The sequence below is a fragment of the Macaca mulatta genome, chromosome 1, assembly GCF_049350105.2.
Source record: "Macaca mulatta isolate MMU2019108-1 chromosome 1, T2T-MMU8v2.0, whole genome shotgun sequence".
Taxonomy (NCBI): Eukaryota; Metazoa; Chordata; class Mammalia; order Primates; family Cercopithecidae; genus Macaca; species Macaca mulatta.
Genome location: NC_133406.1, coordinates 234,053,989 through 234,070,586, shown reverse-complemented (window position 1 = coordinate 234,070,586; position 16,598 = coordinate 234,053,989). Strand labels below are relative to the sequence as shown.

The window sequence follows — 16,598 nt, the reverse complement described above, 5'->3', positions numbered from 1 at the left end:
AAAGATCAATAACAAGGGTGGCACGAGTCTGAGGTTGGACAGGCAATTGCTGAGCAGATGTCCTTGCAGAAGTATTTTTTGTGTAAGGTTGGGATGGCCATTGTGCTAGGTTGTGTTTTTTTGTAGCATTTGTGACAGTGTTTGATGAAGCATACGAGCATGAGAACCCTCTCTTCAGGACCTTCCCTAAGTCTATGTATTAGGGTTGGCCTTTTATTGTTTTTTTATTTTTTATTGATTGATTCTGACAACTGGATTCTGATTTAAGGTGCAATAAAATGCATATATTTAAAGTGAACAATTTTATGAGTTTTGACACATGTACACCCATGAATCCATTAATAAAATAATGAGCATTTCCAGCACACTCAAAAGTTTCCTCAATCTCTCTTATAATCTATTCCTCTCTTCACCCCTATGTCCAGGCAACCACTGGTCCACTATCTATTATAGATTAGTTGCATTTTCTAGAATTTTATATATGGAATCATATGGCCTGCTCCAATCCTGTATCTTCTCTCTACCATCACTGTAGGACAGCCCTTTTTCTCTCTCCAGTATTGGCATCCCTGTTTCCTGAATGCCTTGTTTCCTGTTCTTTTGTCTGTTTTATTCCACTGTTTTGATGGACCAAATCTTCTCACAGTTTTTTGAGAACTTGGATATTTTCATTCTACCTGTATATTTGATAGTTTGATAGGTAGATTGTTTGGCTGGGTATAAAAGTCTAGATTGCAAAAATTTTTCCACAGACTTTTGAAGACATTATTATACCATCTTCAGTTTCCCAGTATTGTTAGCACTAAGACTGATTCTGTCCTAGGCTTTGTAACTGTATTTTTCTTTCTCTCTTTGGAAGCATTGCATTTATTCTTGGTGTTCTGAAATTCCATGTGATATACCTTGTATGGGTGTTTTTTTTTTGTTGTTGTTGTTGTTTTTTAGGCAGAGTCTTGCTCTGTCACCCAGGCTGGAGTGCAGTGGTGCGATCTCAGCTCACTGTAACCTCTGCCTCTGGGTTAAAGTGATTCTCCTGCCTCAGCCTCCCGAGTAACTGGGATTACAGGCGTCTGCCATCAAGTCCAGCTAAGTTTTGTAGCTTTAGTAGAAACGGGGTTTCACCATATTGACCAGGCTGATCTTGAACTCCTGACCTCTGGTGATCCACCTGCCTTGGCATCCCAAAGTGCTGGGATTTACAGGTGTGAGCCCCTGCGCCCAGCCATGTTTTGGTCTTTTTTTTTTTTTTTTTTTTTTTTTTTTTTGTGGGTGGACTTCCCTCAAAGCTCTAATAGTCTTTGGCTGTCTATTCATGGGAGCCACGGGAGCTCCATGTGCATGTTCGAAGCTATTCTTCTGGTGAGCGTCATGGAAAGTCATTAGGTCAGGTCCTCAGATGTTAGATCTGTAGATTTTTTTTCCACCTTGAGTGGATCGGTTTTCCCAGAGAGTTTTCCTTCTTTCTCCTGCCTGGGGAAGGTAAAAGCCCTGCAGGGGAAGGATCTGGGAATAGCATCTCAGTACCCAAATGTTCACAAAATTCCCATTTTTGGAATAATATCTGGTGTCTAGCTATGTTCTGATATTGAGATTCTAAAGTCTTCCTTTGGAGTTAATAAACTTCGTGTAGTGGTGGAGGTGGTGTCGTTGCTTGGCTGGGTGGGCTGGGAAAGGAAATCTGGGGTTCTTGCCTATTCTTTTTAAAGACTATCATCAATACTGCTGCTCAGCCTCCGATCCGTGACCACTCCTGGGTCCTGCAGCACAAACCAGCTCACTTGCCAGGTGGCACGGGCCCCTCCATTTTACATCTCCCACAATTTCATTGATGTCTTTTGTCTGATATCATCTTTTCTTCCATTCCTTTTGTCCATAAGCATTTATAATTTTTTTTTTTAAATTTTATTGAGATTTCTGGAGGGAACCAATGTAAGCTCCGGCATGTGTTTTCATCAGGAATAATGAAAGTCCCTTTGTAAAACATAATATTATGCCATTTGTCCATTTGTACAACTTATATTTCATTTCCAAATTTCCATCATTTAGAAATTTATTTCTGGGCCAGGCGTGGTGGCTCACACCTGTAATCCCAGCACTTTGGGAGGCCAAGGTGGGTGGATCACCTGAGGTCAGGAGTTTGTGACCAGCCTGGCCAACATGGCGGAACCCCATCTCTACTAAAAATACAAAAATTATTCAGGCGTGTTGGCGGGTGCCTGTAGTCCCAGCTACTTGAGAGGCTGAGGCAGGAGAATTGCTTGAACCTGGGAGGCAGAGGCTGCAGTGAGCCGAGATTGCGCCACTGCACTCCAGCCAGAGACAAAGTGAGAACTTGTCTCAAAAAAACAAAAACAAAAACAAACAAAAAACTAAATTTATTTTCTTATTAGACTGTAAACACCTTGAGAAAAGTGGTTGAAATATTTCTATTTCCAGCAGTTCCAGCAGCATTGTGAGCCTAGCATACAATCAGTTCTTTGGGCATGTTCCTGAAGGAATGTATTTAATGTACATAGATACCCCTCATCCACCGTTTCACCCTCTGAGGTTTCAGTTATCCGTGATCAACTGCAGTTTGAAAACATTAAATGGGCCGAGCATGGTGGCTCATGCCTGTAATTCCAGCACTTTGGAAAGTTGAAGTAAATGGATCCCTTGAGTCCAAGAGTTCAAGACTGGCCTAGGTAACATGGCAAAACCTTGTCTCTGCAAAAAATACAAAAATTAGCCAGGTGTGGTGGCATGCACTCGTAGTCTCAGCTGCTTGGGAGGCTTAGGTGGGAGGATGGCTTATGCCCAGGAGGTGGAGGCTGCAGTGATCTCTGATGGTACCACTGCATTCCAGCCTGGGTAATGGAGTGAGACCTTGTCTTAAAAAACATCAAAGAAAAGAAATATATATTAAATGGGAAATTCTAGAAATAATCCATGAGTTTTAAGCTGTGTACCATTCTGGGCAGCGTGATGAGATCTCTTGCTGTAAGCTTGATCCTGTCTGCAACGTGAACCCTCCCTTTGTCCAACGCATCCAGGCTCTTCCTGCTGGCTAGTCACTTAGCCATCTTGGTTGTCAGAGCTACTGTCGTGGTATCACCGTGCTTGTGTTCAAGAAACCCTTATAGTACTTAACATTGGCCCCAACTTGCAAGGGTAGTGATGCTGGCACATTGTTATAATTGTCCTATTCATTATTACTTATTGTTAATTTCTTACTGTGCCTAATATATAAATTAAACTTTATCATAGGCATGTAGTCTGTAGGAAAAAACAATATACATAGGGATGGGTACTATCTGAGGTTTCCGGCATCCTCTGGGGATCTTGGAACATATCCCCGTGGATAAGAGGGGACTACTTTATGCTAAAACTGGGAGGAGAGAAAGAGCTGGAAACAAAAAAAAATGATGGAACTGGAGAAGCCAGGAGATGTTTTCATTCACTGATAGGCAGAGTAACAGAGTTCAGATCTGAGTACCAAGGACCCCCCAGGAGCAGAACATTGCCAAGGAAAGCCCTAAGTCCCTCTTCCTGAACTGGGGTAGATCAGCCTTCTCCTCAGCATCGCTGATCTCGGGAGGCACATGGCTCTGCCATTTGGTAAGCTTCCTGTCTTAGTCCATTTGGGCTACCACAACCAAAGACTATAGATTGGGTGCCTTCAACAACAAACATTTACTTCTCACAGTTCTGGAGGCTGGACAACTCCGAGACCGTGGCGCCGGCAGATGTGGTGTCTGGTGAGGGCTGGCTGCTTGGTTTACGCCTATCTTTTCCCTGTTTCCTCATATGGCAGAAGGGCTGAGGGGCCTCTTCAGGGCCCCTTTTATTTATTTATTTTTTAATTTGTATTTTTAGTGACTGGGTCTTGCTCTGTCACACAGGCTGGAGTGCAGTGGCATGATCATAGCTAACTGCAGCCTCCAAATCCTGGGCTCAAGCAATGCCCCCACCTCAGCCTCCCAAGTAGCTCGGACTACAGGCATGCACTACCGTGCCCAGATAATTTTTAAAAATATTTTGTGGCTGGGCATGGTGGCTCATGCCCGTAATCTCAGCACTTTTGGAGGCCAAGGTGGGCGGAATACCCGAGGTTAGGAGTTCGAGACCAGCCTGGCCAACATAGTGAAACCTCGCCTCTACTGAAAATATAAAAATTAGCTGGGCATGGTAGTGTGCACCTGTAATCTCAGCTACTCGGGACGTTTGAGCCCAGGAGTTTGAGACCAGCCTGAGTAACATAGTGAAACCCCATCTCTACAAAAAATGTTTTAAAATTAGCCGGGTGTGGTGGCATGTGCCTATAGTCCCAGCTACTTGGGATGCTGAGATGAGAGGATCGCTTGAGTCCAGGCGGATGAGGCTACAGTGGGCTATGATGGCACCATTGCACTCCAGCCTAGGTGACGAAGCAAGACTCTGTCTCAAAAAAACCCAAAAACAAAAAAACTTCTGGGTTTTTGTTGGTCGGTTTGTGTTTTGTTTTGTTTCAATTTGTTTTTCTGTGAGTATTTTATTTTATGAAAATATGAAGAGTCCCTGGGGGTGGAAAATGGAGGTGTTTTTGTCTAGTGGGTATAGGGTTTCAGTTTTGCAAGATGAGAGTTCTGGATATTGATTTCACAACAATGTGAATGTACTTAGTGTTACTGAACTGTACATTTAAGAATGGTCAAGATGGTAAGTTTTATGTGAATTTTATTATGACTTTAAAAAATGTATATATATGGAGTCTTGACCCCTTGACTTTGGGTGGCTTTTGAATCCAGAGACTTTGCTTCTATTTTTATTGTCATTTGGAAAGCCAAGCTGTAAGTGGAAATGCTACTGGCTAGCAAGAGATAGAAAGTTCTGGAACTCAGCAGTCACCATTGCTCAGTGCCATACCTGTTCACAGTGCTCATAGCTGGCATTACTAAATGAGTTTTCATCTTTAGAGAAGCACAGCTTTGATTGTATACAGTGGCCGGCCAAAGACTCAGGTCTTCAATGTTAAAGCTGAAGACGCTTCTTGTGAGGCCGGAGAGGGTTCCCAATCTCAGGACTATTGACATTTTGGGCTGGATAAGTCCTTGTTGTAGGAACCGATCTATGCATTGAAGGATATTTAGCAGCATGCCTGGCTTCTACTCATTAGATTCTAGTAGCACCAGTACCCGGTTATGGCAGCCAAAAAATGTCTCCAGACATTGCCAAAACCCCCTAGGCACACAAAATTGCCCCTAGTTGAGGACCATTGGTGACGAAGCTGTCGGTCTCAATACACACTTCTCTTCTCCAACACTGGCTTTTCCTACTGCGCCACTCTGAGCAAAGATTTCCAGCTTCCAGAATAAAATGAATTGAAAAAGAAAAATATTTAAGCTAATATTTAAAGCAAGCTTGTCCAACCCGTGGCCCGTGGGCTGCATGCAGCCCAGGACGGCTTTGAATGTGGTCCAACACACATTCGTAAACTTTCTTAAAACATTATGAGATTTCTTCACTGTTTTTTTTTTTTTTGAGATGGAGTCTCACTCTGTTGCCCAGGCTGGAGTGCAGTGCTATGACCTTGGCTCACTGCAATCCCTGCTTCCTGGGTTCAAGTGATGTTCCTGCCTCAGCCTCCTGAATAGCTGGGACTACAGGCATGTGCCACCAAACCTGGCTAATTTTTGTATTTTTAGTAGAGACGGGGTTTCACCATCTTGGCCAGGCTGGTCTCAAACTCCTGACCTCAGGTGATCTGCCTGCCTTGGCCTCCCAAAGTGCTGGGATTACAGCCGTAAGCCACCGTGCCTGGCCCTTTTTTTTTTTTTTTCTGAAGCTCATCAGCTATTGTTAGTGTTTAGTGTATTTTATATGTGGCCCAAGACAGTTCTTCCAGTGTGGCCCAGGGAAGCCAAAAGACTGGACACCCCTAATTTAAAGGATGTTTACAATGTGCCAGACACTGCACTGTGCTACCTGATTAATGATCTGATTTAGTTTTTTCAACAATTATCTGATGTAATTATAAACAGCCTCATTTTACAGTTAAGGAAACTGGGGTTTAGAGAAGTTGAATAACAGGGTGAAGTGGCTTATGCCTGTAATCCCAGCACTTTGGGAGGCTGAGGTGGACAGATTGCTCAAGCCCAGGAGTTCAAGACCAGTTTGGGAAACATGGCAAAGCCCCGTCTCTACAAAAAATACAAACTTAGCCAGGCGTGGTAGCGCTTGAGTGTAGTCCCAGCTACTTGGGAGGCTGAGGTGGGAGGATCCCTTGAGCTCAGGAGGTAGAGGTTGCAGTGAGCTGAGATCGCCCCACTGCACTCCAGCCTAGGCAGCAGAGTCAGACCGTATCTAAAATAAACAAAACAAAACACAGAAATTGAGTACTCGTTTGCTCATGGAGCTAGTAAATAGAAAGACCAGGATTCAGACTCAGGTTTGTATCTTTCAATGACTGTTTTTGTGTTTCCTTGGTTTATTTATGTTTTCTCTTTTAGATTAACTTATATGATGATGTTTCAGAGGACTTTTAGCCATAGTCGTGATAACACCAGCTTTAGAATTCCCTGGATATGCGGCGTGTAGATGTTATCTGTGACCCATGAAGGTAGAGAATGTTTTATCGGCCACTCAACAGCTCTGACTCTAAGATAAAGTCTCTATGAGTTAGGAGGTAAGTACATTACTGCCTACATCACTGCCCCTCTGGGAAAAATGTCAGTTAAGGGGCCACAACACTGGTCCCCTTCCGAGTTGTAATAATGCTTGCATGTCCCTTAACCAGCAGAGGGCAGACTTGTGGTCCCAATGAACAGAAGTGTACAAAGAAACTGCACTTGAAGGTTTAGAACAGGAACGGGAAAGGTTTCAGGAAAATGGCGCCCCCATCATCTGCTTGTGCAGAGGCAGGGCTGTTTTGTGGACAATGTGTTTGATTCTCTGGTTCTTTTCTTTTCTTTTGAGACAGAATTTCACTTTTGTTGCCCAAGCTAGAATGCAATGGCACCATCTCGGCTCGGTGCAACCTCTGCCTCCTGGGTTCAAGCAATTCTCCAGCCTCAGCCTCCCTAGTAGCTGGAATTACAGGCGCACACCACTGCGTCTGGCTATTTTTTTTTTTTTTTTTTGAGACTGAGTCTCATACTGTCGTCCGGGCTGGAGTGCAATGGTGTGATCTCGGCTCACTGCAACCTCTGCCTCCTGGGTTAAAGCAGTTCTCCTGCCTCAGCCTTTCGAGTAGGTGGGATTACAGGTGACTGCCACCGTGCCTGGCTAATTTTTTGTATTTTCAGTAAAGACGGGGTTTCACCATGTTGGCCAGGCTGGTCTTGAACTCCTGACCTCATGATCCACCTGCCTCGGCCTCCCAAAGTGCTGGGATTACAGGTGTGAGCCACCACGCCCGTTCCCGGCTATGTTTTTTGTATTTTTTTAAAGTAGAAACAGTTTCACCATGTTAGCCAGGCTGGTCTTGAACTCCTGACCTCAGGTGACCCGCCCGCCTTGGCCTCCCAAAGTGCTGGGATTACAGACGTGAGCCACCGTGCCTGGCTTCTCTGGTTCTTTTCAAAAGTGCACAGCCTTCCAGAAGGCTCACAAGTGGACATACCACCTTAGCTCTGTTTTCCCAGTCCTGGTTTATCTTTTTGTATTTTTTTATTTTGAGACAGTGTGTCTGTCACTCTGTCAGGCTGGAGTGCAATGGTGGGATCTTGGCTCACTGCAGCCTCCACCTCCTGGGCTCAAGCAATCCTCCCATCTCAGCCTCCTGAGTAGCTGGGACTACAGGCACATGCCTCCACGCCTGGCTAATTTTTATATTTTGTGTAGAGACAGGGTCTTGCTATGTTGGCCAGGCTGGTCTCAAACTTCTGGGCTCAAGCCATCTGCCTGCCTTGGCCACCCGAAGTGTTGGGATTACAGGCTTCAGCCACTGTGCCTGGGCCTAGTCTTGGTTTTTCATTGTGAAGCTGATCCTGGGCCTGAAAGTATTCTAGGAGCAAAGGCTGTTTCTGCCATGTGGGACACCATCAAGGAGAGGGTTTTCCTCCGCATCCTCCTTTTCAGTAGGTTTTCAGGAGCTCAGTGCCACGACTGCAAAGTCAGACCATGTGTTCAGACCTCAGCATGCTACAAGAGGCCCCAGCACGCTACTGGAAGCGGGATGCTGGATCGAGAAGGTGATGGATGTATTAACATGAGGAAAGTCGCTCAGGGTTTTACTTCATGTAAAAAGGAAATTACCAAGAGAATCTGCAGCCAAAATCCTGTCCAGACTGAACTTACTCAGATCTTCCCTTTCCCAGGCTTTCTTGCATGACAGCTCCAGGAAGATTCAACAAAAGCCACGCCTTCTCCAAGTTTGTTGCTTCCTGGAGAAACAAGCGTTCACCTGCCGCCTGGCCCTCTGCAGCTCCTTGTAACCAGAGATGTGCATGACAGAGTCATGCCAATCATGACAGCTGTTCATACAGAGGCTTTTCACTCACTGTCCGTGTTACCAACAGTATCTTTGTAGAGTCAAGAGTTTTGTTGTTAAAATTTTTATTTAATTTTTAAATAAAGATGAAGTCTCACTAGGTAGCGGCAGCTGGTCTTGAACTCCTGGCCTCAAGTGATCCTCTTCCACCTCAGGCCTCCCATGTTACTGGGATTACAGGTGTGAGCCACCACACCCAGCCTCAAGCATTTTCTTTCTTTTTTTAAATTTATTTATTTTTATTATTTATTTATTTATTTTTTGAGATGGAGTTTCGCTCCGTGGCCCAGGCTGGAGTGCAGGGGCACGATCTTGGCTCACTGAAACCTCTGCCTCCCGGATTCAAGCAATTCTCCTGCCTTAGTCTCCTGTGTAGCTGGGATTACAGGCACACACCACAACACCAGCTGAATTTTGTATTTTTAATAGAGATAGGGCTTTGCCATGTTGGCCAGGCTGGTTTTGAACCCCTGACCTCAGGTGATCCACCTGCTTTGGCCTCCTGAGGTGCTGGGATTACAGGCTTGAGCCACTGTGCCGGGCCTCTTTTTTTTTTTTTTCCTTTTTTTAATTATAGAGGCAGGTTCTCACCATGTTGCCCAGGCTGATCTCGAACTTCTGAGCTCAAGTAATCCGCCTGCCTCAACCTCTATAAATGCTGGGATTATAGGCGTGAGCCATTGTGTCTGGCCTTCTTCAAGCATTTTCAAAATTTCTGCGGAATAGGAGTGGTGGAGGGTGGTATTGGAGCATTTCTCTTCTATCTCGTCTGTCCTCCTCCCTCTCAAATATGTCTGATTATAGTGAAAGTTTCAGGTTGTTGCTAAGCCTAGTATGGTGGTCATTTGGGAGAACCCCAAGAACGTCACAGATGCTGTTTCTCCAATGAAGGCAGAGGGGAGTTCTCACTCCAAGCAATGAGCTTACTCTAGAAACTGCCTAGCTGTTGGATTCCTGCATTTCATATGAGGTTTGAATAACTAGTTCCTTGCAAACAATATGAAAAGACAAAAGTTTCAAGGTTTAGAATCACCATAGCAACGCCCCAGATTCCCTGCCGTGCCCAGGTCTTGGAGTGGTAGGAACGGCTCATGCATTTTTCCAAAATTGGCCAAAGCTTCAAGACCTATGGGGTTTCCCATTTGGTGCTCAGAATGTGAAATTGTTTTCTTTTTTTCTTTTTCTTTTTTTTTGAGATGGAGTCTCGCTCGTTGCCCAGGCTGGAGTGTGGTGGCACAATCTTGGCTCACTGCAACCTCCACCTCCCGGGTCCAAGTAATTCTCCTGCCTTGGCCTCCCAAGTAGCTGGGACTACAGACATGTGCCACCATGCCTGGCTAATTTTTGCATTTTTAGTAGAGACAGGTCTCGAACTCCTTACCTCGTGATCCGCCCGCCTCGGCCTCCCAAAGTGCTGTGATTACAGGCACGAGCCACTGTGCCTATCCTCGTCTGTTCTTGCATTGCTGTAAAGAACTACCTGAGCCTGGGTCATTTATAAAGAAAGAGGTTAAATTGGCTCACGGTTCCACAGACTGTACAGGAAGTGTGGTTGGGAGGCCTCAGGAAACTTACAATCACGGTAGAAGGCGGAGGGGAAACACACACATCCCATGTGGCTGTAGCAGGAGGAAGAGAGAGCGAAGCGGGAGGTGCTGCACACTTTCAAACAACCAGATCTCACGAGAACTCACTCACTATCATGAGAATAGCAAGGGGAAGTTTGCCCCCATGATCCAATCACCTCCTGCCAGGCCCCTCTTCCAACATTGAGGATTATAATTTGACATGAGATTTTGGCAGGGCCACAAATCCAAACCATATCAGACTCCTTGTTTTGTTTTGTTTTTTTTTTCCATGTCTGTCCCTCTACCTGAAGCTCATTTGAAAGCTAGTTTCCATTGCTGCTATTCCTTCCTTACTTTGGTCAGAATCCTCTTTTTGTGGTATCATAAATGGTTTCCATGGAAACAAAAGGTTGGATAGAACAGTGCCAATGTGCATGTAAACTTCAGAATTAAACAAGGGCTGTTGTTTTTGCCTGTCATGGAGTTACGTTCATTCTGAACATGTCACTGGGGACTTTGGAATGTGTATCTATAACTCCCTGATTGTCAACCATATTCCAGCCTGCCTGACTCACGAAGCGTGGAGTGACCCAGGGACATCCCAGCTCCTCATGTCCCACATTCTTCAGGCTTTCTCTTAGTTTTGGCATGTGCATGTAAATGTCAACAGGTGAGGTGAGATTTGCTGTAAAGAAGCAGATGGTCCCACAGGGTAGGCTGTGGGAGAGATGGAAATTCTAGCAGGAGATATCACAGCCAAAGACTAGCAATCTAGGCTTATCATTTGTTTAGTGTGTCAGAACCAGTGAGTGGAGCAGGAAAGGAGACCCAAGGCTATGCGGTTGCCCTCACGACCAGGAGTTTACATTTGCTTCCTGCCAGAACCAAGGACATAGCGGCCGATGTGCACAGACTTTTCCAAGGTTGTTTAGTCACTGGCAAAAACAGGCCTTCACCCAGCCTTGAACTGGGTCCAAGTAACTGAGATGTGCCCCTGGTGGAGGAACCCAGGTGGAGGTTCTGAATCCTGAAACTCTGCATCTTTACTTTACAAGAGATGCTGCCTGGGAGTTCTTACTTCAAAGTCCTAAGTGGGGTGGCCATATTATCACCCAGACTAGAACACTTTTCAGACTGAGAAGAGCCACTATCAATTATAGGGCAATGGCTAGAATCTGGTCTGTCCCTGGAGAAGAGGGACATCTGATAACCCTATCTTTATTTTATTTTATTTTATTTTTTTAGATGGAGTCTTGGGAGCACAGTGGCGCGATCTTGGCTCACTGCAACCTCCCTCTCTTGAGTTGAACTGATTCTTCCGCCTCAGCCTCTCAAGTAGCTGGGACTACAGGCGCCCGACACCAGGTCCGGCTAATATTTGTATTTTTGTAGAGACGGGGTTTCACCATGTTGGCCAGGCTGGTCTTGAACTCCTGACCTCAGGTGATCCACCCGCCTCGGCCCCCCAAAGTGCTGGGATTACAGGCATGAGCCACTGCGCCCAGCCAGCTGTAACGCTATCTTTAGGCCAACTTGAACCCAGCTCCACTATGGAACTCAGTGTTGAAGTGCCCTGGCTTCATGCCCTGGTTCTGGAGATGGGTGGTGATGACGGCTGCACAACAATGTGAATGTACTAATGGCCACAGAACTGCGCCCTTCACAGTGGCTAAACTAGTACATTTTATGTTATGTCTGTTTTACCCCAATGAAAACAAACAGCAAACATTCTGATATTCCTTCCAAACCTGCTGCTTCTGCTGACTCCTCATTTCAATTAATCGCGGCTCTGTCTTCCATTTGCTGAAGCCAGAGACCTTCCCGCTCTCTCAGAGCCCATGCCTGGCACATCAGCGAATCTTGTTGGCACTGCCGTCAAACACATCCATCTAGGATCTCCCCGCACCTCACGCCACCCACCGCGCTAGTCCGTGGATCCCTGTTTCTCTCTTGGATGTAGTAATAGTCACATAGCTGGACTTCTGCCCTGGCACTTCTTCAGCCCCTTGTTAGAGGAATCCTGCTAAATGTTGGATGATTTACTGCCCACCTCCCGCACCCCCACCCCCACACACATAGGAGCTCCACTGGCTCCTCATAACTCTCGGGGTCCCAGCCTGTCTCTGCCATGACCCGAAAGCCCTCCATCATCTGTCTCCCGCCCCTCCCTCACTGATTCTATCAGCCACCCTCTCCCTGTTGTCGACGCTGCCTCAGCCCCACAGGCCTCCTTCCGTTCCTCAGACTCCCCAGGGATGCTCCTGCCTCAGGGCCTTTGCCCTGGCTATTCCCTCCCGCTACGATGCTCTTCCTGAATCCACATGATTCAGTGCCCACTCCCCCATTCTCAGCCTGTCCCCATATCTCAGTGAGCCCTGCCCAGGCCACCCTGGAAAATCTCAGCATCCCAGGTTGGGCGTGGTGGTTCACGCCTGTAATCCCAGCACTTTGGGAGGCCAAGGCAGGCAGATTGCTTGAACTCAGGAGTTTGAGACCAGCCTGGCCAACATGGCGAAACCCTATTGCTCCTAAAAATACAAAAATTAGCTGGGCATGGTGGTGCACACCTGTAATCACAGCTACTCGGAGGCTGAGGCATGAGAATCGCTTGAACCTGGGAGGCAGAGGTTGCAGTGAGCCAAGGTTGTGTCACTGCACTCCAACCTGGGCAACAGAGCAAGACTCCATCTAATACACACACACACAAATCTCAGTATTATCCTCCCAGCACTTCTTATCCTCCTGGCTTCCTTTTTTTTTTTTTTTTCCACATTCACACATATGACGATCCAGCATTCTACATATTTTATTTATCTTATTTATTTTCAGTCTTCTCCACTCAAATGTATGATATTTAAGGCAGGGGTTTTAAAATGTCTTGTTCTCAGCCAGGCATGGTGGCTCACACCTGTAATCCTAGCACTTTGGGAGGCCGAGGCAGGTGGATCACCTGAGGTCAGGAGTTCAAGACCAGCCTGGTCAACATGGCGAAATCCCATCTCTACTAAAAATACGAAATGAGCCGGGCATGGTGGCGGGCGCCTGTAATCCCAGCTACTCAGGTGGCTGAAGCAGGAGAATTGCTTGAACCTGGGAGGCAGAGGTTGTAGTGAGCCGAGATTGTGTCACTGCACACCAGCCTGGGTGACAGAGTGAGACTCCGTCTCAAAAATATAAATAAATAAATAAACCAAAAAAATAAATAAAAATAAAATGTCTTGTTCTCTTTTTTCCTCCAGTGCCCAGATCAGCGCCTGATGTACACTTGGCACACAATAACTACTCTTTTTTTTTTTTTTTTTTTTTTTCCTGAGACGGAGTCTCGCTCTGTCGCCCAGGCTGGAGTACAGTGGCGCGATCTCGGCTCACTGCAAGCTCCGCCTCCCGGGTTCACGCCATTCTCCTGCCTCAGCCTCCCGAGTACCTGGAACTACAGGCGCCCGCCACCACGCCCGGCTAATTTTTTGAAGTTTTTAGTAGAGATGGGGTTTCACTGTGTTAGCCAGGATGGTCTCGACCTCCTGACCTCGTGATTCGCCCGCCTCGGCCTCCCAAAGTGCTGGGATTACAGTCGTGAGCCACCGCACCCGGCACAATAACTACTCTTGAAATTCATGAAGGAATCTGGACATTTAGGTGGTTCCTCAGGATCCGCCGCTTTTAGGGAAGATTCACTGCCTGCTGTGTGAGCGGTCGAACCTCTTCATCTGTGCTCAGTCCCCTTGCGATGCTTCTCTAAGGTCGGCCTACGTTTCACTTAATTCAGTGGCTCTCCACTGGGGGCGCTCTTCCCCTTGCAGGGGACATTTGGCAATAAATGAATAAATGGGGACATTTTTCGTTCTTACAAGGGAGGGGAGAGGTGTGACTGGCATCTAGCGGGTAGAGGCCTGAGATCCTGCTATTAATAAATACCCTATGTCATGTTCTGGAAAGCTTCCCATAACAAACAATTATCTGGACAGATGTCAACTGTGCCGAGGCTGAGAACCCCTGATCTACGCTGATGGTGTTAGGAATGATCTAGTCTGCATTTATTAAGAGGGAAGTCTTTTGAGGGCTGTTTTGGGTTGAATTGGGTCCCCCCCCAGTTCATATGTTGAAGGCAAGTCCTATGCCCAGGACCTCAGAATGTGTCTGTATTTGGAGATAGAGCCTTTGAAGTAATTTAATTGAAATCGTTAGGCTGGGCACAGTGGCTCATGCCTGTAGTCCCAGCTACTCGGGAGGCTGAGGCAGGAGAACCAGTTAAACCTGGGAGGTAGAGGTTGCAGTGAGCCAAGATTACACCACTGCACTCTAGCCTGGGCAGCAAGAGTGAAACTTTGTCTCAAAAAAAAAAAAAAAAAGAAAGAAATCATTAGGGTGGGTCCTAATCCAATATGACTGGTGTCTTTTTTTTTTTTTTTTTTTTTTTTTGAGATGGAGTCTTGCTCTGTGGCGAGGCTGCAGTGCAGTGGCGTCATCTCGGCTCACTGCAACCTCTACCTCCTGGGTTCAAGCGATTCTCCTGCCTTTGCCTCCCGAGTGACTGGGACTACAGGCACCTGTCACCACACCCAGCTAATTTTTGTGTTTTTAGTAGACACGTGGTTTCACCATGTTGGCCAGAATGGTCTCAATCTCTTGACCTTGTGATGCGCCTGCCTCGGCCTCCCAAAGTGCTGGGATTACAGGCGTGAGCCACCGTGCCCGGCCTTGGTGTCCTTTTAAAGAAGGGGAAGTTTGGACACGGGTGCACACAGAGGGAAGATGATGTGAAGACACGGGGAGGAGACGGCCACCTTTTGGGCATGATGATGCGTCTTCAAGTTGAGGGATGTCAAGGCAACCTCTGCAAGCTGCAAAGACAAGGAAGGATCCTCCCTTACAGCCACCAAGGAAAGCATGGCCTTGGGGATGCCTGGGTTTAGATTTCAAGCCTCCAGAACAATGAGAGAAGAGATATATATATATATGTGTGTGTGTGTGCATATATATATATATATATATATATATATATATATATATGTATATTTATTAGAGACAGTCTCTGTCATCCAGGCTGGATAGAGTGGCATGATCCTGGCTCACTGCAGCCTTGACCTCCTGGGCTCAAGCAATGCTCCCACCTCAGCCTCCCAAGTAGCAGGGACTACAGGCACATACCACTATGCCTATAATTTGTGTGTGTGTGTGTGTGTGTTTTGTATTTTTCTTGGAGATGGGGGTTTCACTATGTTGCCCAGACTCAAGTGATCCTGGCCTCAAGTGATCCTCCCACCTTGGCCTCCCAAAGTGCTGGGATTACAGGCATGAACCACTTTGCCCCACTGAGATTTCTGTTGTTTTAAGCCACCCAGACTTTGGTACTTGGTTAGGGCAGCCAGAGCAAACTAATGCCAGGGCAGAGCCAGTGCTAAATCCAAACTTGATACTAATGGGCTCTATACCCTGTGATGATTAAGGTTTCTTGGAAAAAGAAAGGGTCTTACCAGGACAGTGGTTAGACACTCCCGAGGGAGGGCCAGAATATGTAGTCTGTTGGCCATCATTAGACTCATGACCTGGAGCTGGCCAAGAACACTTGTATACTAAATGTTCAAAGCCACCAGTCATCAAAGCCTTTCATGGGTAAATGACCCCAGCACAAAGTGTTTTTTGCTAATATTAACTTTGGTTCTATTTCAGATCAATAAAGGCAAAAACCAGGAGATCCCATAAATCCCACTGAGCCTGTCATAGCTATCCAATTATACCCAGATAAAGCTTCTAGTGGCTAATGACATGGCCATCACCCAGCGTGGACGTGGACAGGAGGGGCTCTCCGGAGCATCTGGTCTGCCGTGGAGCCACTTGTCACGGAGTGTCATCTGGAGGCTCTGTGGCTCTAATGGAGGGTGACGCTTTGAACGCGATTATCTCCCCCATAAAAAAATAAATAAATAATAAGGATAATTTAAAAATAAACAAAGATCTGGATTTGCAGGCTACTTACTGTCCCAGGACCGAGATTAATGGCCAGTGGCAAGTTTTCGTGAAGATCTTCTGTAGCCTGATTAGCCGTGCTGGGAGTCCAGAGAGATAATGTCTTTTCACATATAAAAGATCCTATTGATTTCCTGTTAGTATTATCCCGAAAATGTGCGGTGTATATCTATGAAGCAGAGACAATCTTCCATCACTTGTTTTATGGGAAGAGAATGGTTATTGTATCTCTTCTCATAAAATATAATCTCTTTTTCTCTTCCAAAATCTACTCATCCCTCTGGGAATTTCCACTTGTAATCTGTGCAAGTGAATTGATTTTTTTATTTTGTTTTATTTTTTTGCATGTGCAATATGCACATATTTTTATATTTGGCTTCTCTACATTTTCTCATTGTTCTCTGGAGTCTGGCTTTTCTAGATTGTTATTTGAGGTTGTTTAAAAATAAGTAAAAAAAAAAAAAAAAGTCAGTCCCATTGAAACACGCACAGCCATGTACCCGACAGCGGGTGGCAGGTTCCTGTGACTGCTCCCACCGCGGGGCGCCACCTTTCTCCCCCGTCCGGGGCTGGTGTTTTTAAGTTCCTAGGAGGGCTTCGGAGGCAGTAAGAGG

General features: G+C 46.1%; 1 long non-coding RNA gene across 2 annotated transcripts; it reads left to right on the top strand.

The window, feature by feature from the left end:
- Positions 1 to 10,581: 10,581 nt before the first annotated feature.
- On the top strand, positions 10,582 to 15,989 carry LOC106999413 (uncharacterized). 2 transcript variants are annotated; one of them, XR_001446243.3, is made up of 2 exons: positions 10,582 to 10,687; positions 15,688 to 15,989. It is a non-coding gene; the product is annotated as an uncharacterized LOC106999413 (long non-coding RNA). The 2 variants fall into 2 exon arrangements; XR_013409140.1 differs by lacking the exon at positions 10,582 to 10,687 and adding an exon at positions 13,672 to 13,757.
- Positions 15,990 to 16,598: the final 609 nt, after the last annotated feature.